The sequence below is a fragment of the Triticum dicoccoides genome, chromosome 4A (assembly GCF_002162155.2).
Source record: "Triticum dicoccoides isolate Atlit2015 ecotype Zavitan chromosome 4A, WEW_v2.0, whole genome shotgun sequence".
Lineage (NCBI taxonomy): Eukaryota > Viridiplantae > Streptophyta > Magnoliopsida > Poales > Poaceae > Triticum > Triticum dicoccoides.
This window is the reverse complement of record NC_041386.1, coordinates 25,678,580-25,688,376: the sequence shown is the minus strand read 5'-3', so window position 1 is coordinate 25,688,376 and position 9,797 is coordinate 25,678,580.

Sequence of the window (9,797 nt, the reverse complement as noted above, 5' to 3'; positions counted from 1 at the left end):
GGGTGAATCCTACTAGGAGTGGAGTCCTAGTAGGACTCCCCCCCTTGGCACACCCCCCCTGGGCCGGCCACCTCCTCCTCCCCTCCTTTATATACGGGTGCAGTGGCACCCCAAAGACACAATAGTTGTTCTCTTAGACGTGTGTGGTGCCCCCATCCACAGTTTACTCCTCCGGTCATATTGTTGTAGTTCTTAGGCGAAGCCCTGCACAAATCACATCACCATCACCGTCACCACGCCGTTGTGCTGACGAAACTCTCCCTCGACCCTCTACTGGATCAAGAGTTCGAGGGACGTCATTGAGCTGAACGTGTGCTGAACATGGAGGTGCCGTACATTTTGTACTTGGATCGTGAAGACGTTCGACTACATCAACCGCGTTAACCTAACGATTCCGCTATTGTTCTATGAGGGTACGTTGACACACGCTTCCCCTCTCATCGCTATGCATCTCCTAGATAGATCTTGCATGATCATAGGAATTTTTTTGAAATTGCATGCTACGTTCTCCAACAGCATCTTCGCGGTGACAAGCCAGGGGACTTGTTTCATCTGGTTGCCATCCTACGGTACGTGAGATTACAAACGGAATGCACAAACCATCATTTTCATCCCTACCGGTACTCCATTATTTTGCAGGGACCAGTCCCGATCAAAATAAGATCGCCGATCTTGGATGTGCATTTGCATCCGCGGTTCGGTCTAACCTGGCACCTTGTAGCTGACTTTGGTATATTGGGATCAACTATCTTAGCAGTCGTTACCCATGGTACCACTGATGTGCAACATGGTCACACGATCTACCACGATCAGACCGTCACCATCTACCTAGGTATTCCATTTTCTCATTGTTGTGTGTTAGAGTAGTAGTACTTTTTAGTTATTTTCTTTTCTTGACTGGGACATGTTTACTATACCAGTACTACAATTTAGTAGTATTAGATTTTTTTTAACCCTCTCGCCTTCTCTTTCATTGTACTACTTACTAGTACTAGTACTTTTTACCTTGGAGGACGCATATAGCTAGCTAGGCCCTTGAATACTTGAACCCACTAGCTCCCACCATTTTTGTTTTTCCATGTCTTACTAGCTCATCCATGTAGCCAAGAGTGCATATATATAATAAGCTGGTTATTTTACTTCCTCTATACTGGAGTAGTACTATTTGCTGCATAATATTACTGGCCGCCATATTTGAGCACAACATTATTATGCATGGACCTTGACCATGTACATCACCATGTGTCCACATCTGAGATGCCGCGTGTACCAGAAGAACGGTGTCGAGTTCGACCCTGAAAGTGCAACTAACCCCCGGGTGGTTTTAGTAATTCATAACAACATATTGCTCGTTGAACTAATATCCATTCAAGTTAAATATTTCAAAAAGTTCAATGATTGGCATGACATGGACTAGAGATGTGGACCCCTCAAAATGCTAAGGACATATGTTGGAAAAAGCTCAAGACTCTTCATTTCTATTTTAGTGATCCAAGATCACATTGAGTCCATAGGAAAGCCAATAATATTAAAAGGGGATGAGGTATTGCCTAATGGTCTACTTGCCCAAAGTGCCTAGTGATATTGCTCCAAGACCCTCAGCCACTTTCTCATTTCCAAATATGTCCAAAACTCAAAGTCAAACTCAGCCCCACTGAAACATCCTATCTAGCACCACCGAGTTTACTTGACCTAGCCACTGCCAGAAACTCTAACACCTCGGTCACACCGATATGGATCTCGGTCTCACCCAGATGGCCTTGCAAACTCTCAGCTGCCTGTTGTAATTATTTTGGTCTCATCGAAATGTGCAATCGGTCCCACCGAGTTTGCTTGACCAACTCTCTATTTGCTCTTTGCTGAAATCGGTCTCACCGAGTTCAAGCAATCGGCTTCACCGAGATGAGGTTTTTCCCTAGCCCTAGCACATCGGTCCCACCGAGTTGTTCCATCCGGTCCCACCAAGATTCCTAACGTTCACATTTTGAACTAAATCGGTCTCACCGAGTTCTTCTATTCGGTCTCACCGAGTTGGGTCAAATGTGTGTAACGGTTGGATTTTGTGTGTAGGATATATATACTCCTCCACCCCCCTTCTCCATATGTGAGAGAGCCATCGGAACGTACCTACACTTCCAGCCTACATCTTTTTAGAGAAAACCACCTACTCATGTGTCGAGATCAAGAAATTCCAATCCAACCACAAGAATCTTGATTTCTAGCCTTCCCCAAGTTGCTTTCCACTCAAATCATCTTTCCACCATATCCAAATCTGTGAGAGAGAGTTGAGTGTTGGGGGGACTATCATTTGAAGCACAAGAGCAAGGAGTTCAGCATCAACATAGCATCTATTACCTTTTGAAGAGTGGTGTCTCCTAGATTGGTTATGTGTCAGTTGGGAGCCTCCGACAAGATTGTGGAGTTGAACCAAGAAGTTTGTAAGGGCAAGGAGATCGCCTACTTCGTGAAGATCTACCCAGGTGAGGCAAGTCCTCCATGGGTGATGGCCATGATGGGATATACAAGGTTGCTTCTTCATGGACCCTTCATGGGTGGAGCCCTCCATGGACTCACGCAACCGTTACCCTTTGTGGGTTGAAGTCTCCATCAACATGGATATACGATAGCACCACCTATCGGAACCATGCCAAAAATCTCCGTGTCATCATTGCGTCTGCACTCTCCAAACCCTTCCCTTTACCTTCATATGGAATGTTTTGCTTTCCGCTGCTACACTCTTAGAATTGCATGTGTAGGTTGATTGCTTGACTTGTGCTAATTGCTAAAATCTACCCACAACTAAAATTGGGAAATGTTAGATTTTTATTTGGTCAAGTAGTCTTATTGCCCCCCCCCTCTAGACCTACTTTCGATCCGACAGACCCCCATGATGCTACGTGGGTGCCGAGGAACACTCTTGGAGAGTACTCACTTTTCATTGGGGACAGCTACCCCATTGTGAAGCGGATGCCACCTTCCGTGCACAACACCGAAGGCCTGCTATTCATGAATCATGGTTGTGTCTTTAGTGCGCATCGCCAGATGAACGGCATGCTGGGACACGCTATCCCTGATTTATGCCGCTTCAGCTTGGATGAGTCTCCATCGTGTGGAACCAGACTAGAAAGTTGCGACAATAATTCCCGTTGCCCACCGCTATGGATCGTGCCATCTATGAAGAACACCTGGGACTGGAACCTGGAGGAGGACATGGAGCCCATCTATAACGTGTAAGTGGAGTATGGTAAATTATGAATGGTAGCGCTATAAATATATGTAGACTAGTCGTACACAAATTTATCACATGAAGTGGAGATGAACTTGTGTGGCATACTGGCATTTGTCCTTTAAAATTAATTACTAGTAAATGTGTTATGTGTAAGTGCAACTTGTGTGGCTATTGCACGGGCTCCAACATGCTCTATGAGAAAAAAAGGTGGCACAGTTTTGGCTATAGGTGACGTGGCGGCATGATACAGTAGCGATCGTTCGTTGTAGTTGTAGTATTAGGACGACAACTCCTATAAACCTTGCGCTTGGCTCTTTGCCTCTTTGGGAGTTTCAACAGTCCGTTCTCCTATGAACCTTGCACTTGGCTCTTCGCCTCTTCGGTATGTCCAACATTGATGATACTACAGTACAATATGCTTCTGGCAATCTGACACCGAATGAATTGCTGCACGTCCACCGCGAGGGCGAGGGAGAGGGAGAGGGCACTGTAGTCAAAACCCTCTCCTCGTCCTGCGAGCCACTGCACGCGTGGGCGAGGGAGAGGGCATAGGAGTATGTAGTAAGCAAGTTTCTCCTCTTCCTGTGAGCCACCGTGTGTGGGCGAGGGAGAGGGCGTAGTAAGCAAGCTTCTCCTCGTTTGGCGAACTGACGAGACACATCAAAGTAGTACTAGTCCATAATGCGTCCTTTCCGGTTAATATGGATTAATTTGAAACGAAAAAAATACACTCGCGGTCAATGAATATAACAATACGCTCATTACATTCACTATATAGTCTTGCGGTAATTATACGGTCACTAGCTCACCGTAGAGCACCGTATTCCACCCTGCTGACCGGCCACATAGCCGATGGGGCACTTTTGTTGACTGGTTAAATTGACACCTGGTTTCTGGGTCCCACCTATCAGTTGGCAGAGCAAATAAATCAGTTAAACAAAACTTTACGTAGGTGCGACAGGAGTCCAACCTTTGCGCGCAACCCACCCTGGCTGTTTATGCGAGTGCATGCACATGTACTCCCTCGGTCCGTGAAAAATTGTACATCTAACATTAGAAATTTTTCCAACAAAGAGTGTACATCTACACTTCCAATGCACTTAGCCTTTAAACCAATCCGCATTGATTGACTAATGCACCAATTTGTGCTATAGCTATAGGTTGCATGTCTATCCTTAGTTATAGCATGCAACAACTTTCATTTAGTCTTCTTCTCTCAATGGTCGCATGCACACATAAGTCAACTCGCCGAACGAGGAGAAGCTTGAGCATGAGCGTGTGTGTTGCGTCGTGTGCTGTGTGCCGCATAGATGCCTTGAGTGTTGTGTGCGTGCATGTGTATGTGTGAGTGTTGCATGCATGCATGAGGCTTTTACTCCCTACCATTGACATGTTCATATTTCAAGCTTCATTAAAACATTGCATGCAAGAATTAAGAGAAAACTCACCATGCATGTAGGTCTTTTGTTCCTCGCGTATGCATTCCAATTAATATGTTCGTAAACACAATTTGCTTGAGGAAAATGAGCACATTATTGAGTACTACTTTTGGAAAAAAATCTTCGGGCACTCATTATTTACTACTACCTTGGTTGATGATTTATTTTATTGACCTGTATATAAACCTCCGTCCTGGTTTATTGGTCCACTTCGTACTAAGTGTAAAATTTTGATCATAAATGTAACTAACAAAGTGTCATGCATGTCATAAAAAACTATGTTCAAATACGAATCCAATGACATGCATTAACATTTTATTAGTTAAATAGATGGTCAAAGTTTGAAACAAAATACTACTAGTACTCCTACATTATTGGCACCGGGTGCCTTGGCCAATGTTTCTTGTTGTTGGACAGGATGAGAGACTAGTGCTTCTCCCTCATATGTCTCAAATGTATCTACAATTTTATCTTGTTTATGCTACATCAATTATTATTATTATTATTTGGACTAACCTATTAATTCAGTGTCAGTGCCAATTGCTATTTTTAGACATTTTAGGGAAATAAATTCTATGGAGCTTAAAGAAATCAAATAAAATATATCAAAAACATTCCATGGTAGAACAGCCAATGTGCCAAAAGCTCACTAGGAGGGGCCCACCAGTTTTCATGCGTCAAAATCGTGTGGACGGGGGGATGGGCATGTGGGGAGGTTGTGTGTCCTTGGGCCTCCGTTACAACGACTCTCGCCCCCTATCTATAATAATATCCAAAAGTACCTCCCACATTTTACCCTATTTTTTCCGCCACATGAGTTCCTGATTTGAGGCGATCTTCATTTTAGCCCTTTTTGCCTTCCAGAGAGGGGAATTGATCTTCATTGACCTCTCTATCATCCCTTGCATCGGTGTAAAAACCGGCGAATCTCGGGTAGGGGGTCCCGAACTGTAGACCTTGGGTCAATGGGGAACAGTAGACGTAGGACATGATATTTACCTAGGTTCGGACCCTCTCTAAGAGGTAAAACTCTAAGTCATGCTTGATTATATTGCTTATGTATAAGGGGGTTACAGAGTAGATCTACCACGAGATCAAACGAACTAAACCCTAACTAGTAGGATGGTTATTGTTCCTCCAGCCTATGCGGACTAAGCCCCTTGGTTTATATAGCACCAGGGGCAGTAGGGTTTACAGATAGTTGGTTATACGAAGGAAACATCATATCATCCATCATGACTTGTGGTGCACTTCAAGGCATAAGAAGTCTTCAGTCCGGATACGGTGCGGCCCATTAATCCGGTTCATGACAGGTAGGCTGGCCTCCCGAGGACCCCCTAGTTCAGGACTCCCTTACCTTGTTGATCATATGATGGTTGGTAGTAGTCCACCGTCGAGGTTGAGAGTTTTTACCATTAGCTATGATCTCACTCTCTCCCTTTATTATGTTTGTTTCCAATGATGATTGCAATGGGCTTTGCTAATGGAGTTTTTATCCCCATCATATTCTTTTCTCATAATTAAATCTTGCTCATCTATGAATTTGTTTGTGTTGGATTGAATCTTTTGGGAATCATTGAGATTAGATGATCCATTTCTAGTATAACTTTTGAAGATGCCCGTAGTGGCAATGGAATGAGACTATGGAAATAGTTTAGAATGATAAAGATTATATGGTGTTGTAGTACTATAATTTCTAGGACTGCCTGATGTGACATTGGGTGGCTCAATAGATTAAGATTAGAAATACGACTTTGAGGTGGTTGGCTATTCGTACACCTACGACATCTCATCCTACTTTGATCTGAATAAAAAAGAAACTTTGGAGTGATTCTTTACTGCACTTTTGAGGTCATATCATGTTGTTTTAACTATGTTAATGATGTTGAGATTGGAATTATGAACCCTAGGCATTGTTTCCAAGCACTGAGGCACCATTCTACTCACTTCTACTATTGTTTACCTTGTTGTCCTATTTTATTCCAAAAAAAGACACTAATACCATCCATGTTACACATTTATTATAACTTCTTTGTCAAACTAGTGCACGTATACAATTGACAACTATATTGGGTGTGTTGGGGACACAAGATACTTCTTGTATCCTAATTGCAGGATAGTTTGAGTGACCACTTTGAACCAACACCTTCCATGGATTGATAAACATAGGTCATCCACTTGAGGGAATTTGTTGTTGTACTACAACCCTCTACGCTTGGGGGCCTAATAGGACATACAAGAATAGAAGAACATAATAGACATCAAGCTATTTTTGGTGTCGTTGCGGGGGGAGGTGAGTGTTTGAAGGTATCTTCTTTAGATCCTGAAATTATATCTTTTAGTTCCTCGTCACTAGTTTGGCTTTTCTAAGAAAACAACAACAAAAATGAGTGCACTTAATAACCTTATAGAGCTTATATATCAAAACAATTGGTCTTCCTACATTAAGAAAATGCTCAATGTGTACTTTTAAAATGTTAAGTTTGTGTTAAAAGATCCTTGTCTTTTGAAACAGCATTCACATGTATTGAAAGATGTTCAGCGTATATGGAAAATTTTGCTTTATGGAAAAAATATTAGTAATTAAAAAGTGAGAGAAAAACATAATAAACAAGAAAACTGAAGGGAAAAACTGAAAAACCAACAAAAAATTAGAAACCAAAAGGAAAAAGGGGAAAAATAAAAATAACGGAATTGAAAGATAAAAAGAAAAAGGGAAAACACAACAAAGGGAATAAATAGAAACATCAGGGAAAACCTGACAAAAACTAATTGAGAGAAAACATACATGGAAAACCCAATGAGAAAGCAAAAAAAATAAGAAAAATAAATAAAAAGACTAAAAATTGAGAGCAACTAATTCAGCAGCGCTCTTTCGGGGCCCTCCCCAAGGGTCACTTGGGATGGGCTGAGAGCATACCACTTGACACGCTTTTAGTCATCCCCACGTGTCGCGCTCTGGACGCTCCCTCCAGATTTTTTTTGCATGCATTTTTGGCTTTTTAGATTGTTTTCCCGGGGTTTTTTCGCCTTTTCAATTTTTCACTAGTCTTTCTTAGTTTTTTGACAAAACAATGCATGAAAAAAAAACATTTATGTTTGCTTTTGCGAGGGGCACGAATTTGCTTCCACGAGAGGTAACAAGAGACGACCAACTTGGCCGGCCCAACAGCAAGCGCTGATGTGAATAGCTTCGTCTATTTGACAGTCCACCGTTCCCTCCAGAAAAACTGACACCCCACAAAGACTCTTTAAAAAAAATAGTACCTGGTCTTTTATCACTAAATATGCACAAATTGCACTCGTTGAAAACTAGAATTACACATAAAAATAAAATAACCTAGTTACAAAAAGTGCAACCAAGAGTTTAATTATTTTTTTGGCGCCACTGTTTACACAGTATAATTGCAAAAATAAATCCCAATAAAGCATCCTTTCTACCATTTTCTAGAACTCCATCTGTTCTACCTATACTCTCGGATGACCCACAACATTGGTTTTCTTGAAGCCCACTATCTAATCCAAACCAATAACAAACATAGTATTTTGTAAAATAATTGTTGCTCACAAGACACAACACGAAACCATGGGAGCTATATCTCACTAAGTGCAAGTGCTCCTTTCGTCCCACTTGGAATCTTCGTCTCCGCACTATAGCTCCTGGGCAAGCCCATTTCGTATTTTTTTTTCATTTGTTGTGTTTCTTTCAGGTTCGCCGGGTTTAGTTCGTGGTTTTTGTTTTTGTTTCTGTGTGGGTTTCTTCTCCGGTTTTTGCCTGTTTTTTAGTTTGGTTTTGTATTTTCTTCTGGTTTTTATTTCTTTGCTTTTCCCTTTTTATTTTTCGCTTATCTTATGTTTTCTCCTTAGTTTTTTCTTGCACTGTTTTTTTCCAGTGGTCTTGTTTCCTTTTTCTCTTTGGTTACTTTTTTTAGATTCCTTTTTCACTTTTCTATTATATTTATTTTTTGCTTTTCCGTTTTTTCTTAGTTTTCATCAATTTTTTTGTTTGTCTTTGGTTTTGTTTTGTTTTTCTTCATTTTTCTTCGTTTCCTCATGGGTTTCCAAGGTTTTCTTTAGGTTTTCATTTTCCTTGGTTCTGAGATGTTTCTTTCTTCTGTTTCCTTGGTTTTCATTGTTTTCATTCATTTGTATTCAACATGTGTCTAGTTATTATACACATTTTTAAATGTTATTTATACATCCGAAACATTTTTATATAGGTTTAACATCTTTTAAATAAATGATTAACATTTAAGAAAATAATGTTTGATGGGTACCTTTTCCATACAGAATTTTCAGTGTATATCAGGAACATATTTAATACAAATTTAACATTTTTTTAAATATATGATTAACATTTTAATACAAGATCAACATTATTTAGAATTTAGGTTTTAATGTTCTATTCTTTTTAATGCATTTCTACATTTTTTGTATATATCCGGAACATTTTTTGTACATGTTTAGCACTTTGTTAATGGACGAATAGTTTTTAAAATATTTATGTTTGATGTCTGTTTTTTAATACACATTGTACATTGAACATTTTTCATGCATGTTTATCATTTTCAGAATATATTATTAACATTCTCTTGATACATGATCAACATTTTTTGAAATTTGGTTCTTATGTCCTTGTTTTTTAATACACGTTCTAAATTGTTGGTATACATCAAGAACATTTTTGTGTACACGTTTAACATTTTTGTTATAGATAATTGACATTTTTTCTAAAACATATATTTTTGGATGTCTACTCTTAATACATCCTACTATCCAGGGGTAGTTACCCCACGTGTCTTATATACTATCATGTGGTACTAAATATATGATTTTATCATTCAAGATATGTTAATAACTATAGATAAGATAATTCAAAGTGAGTTATATGAAAAATTTACAAGTTAGCTCATGGTTTTTATTATACTTGTGAGATATATATATATTTGTATGTAAAAAGAAGCATACTTAAAATATGATACATATTACCTAAAAAGTAGTATATATACTACCTAAACATATTTATATACTACATACTACTCGTACATATTCTCCGATTTGATAAATACTACATACAACATACAAAATTCAACTGGTGGTAACCATCACCGATGGTAGATAAAATTTGT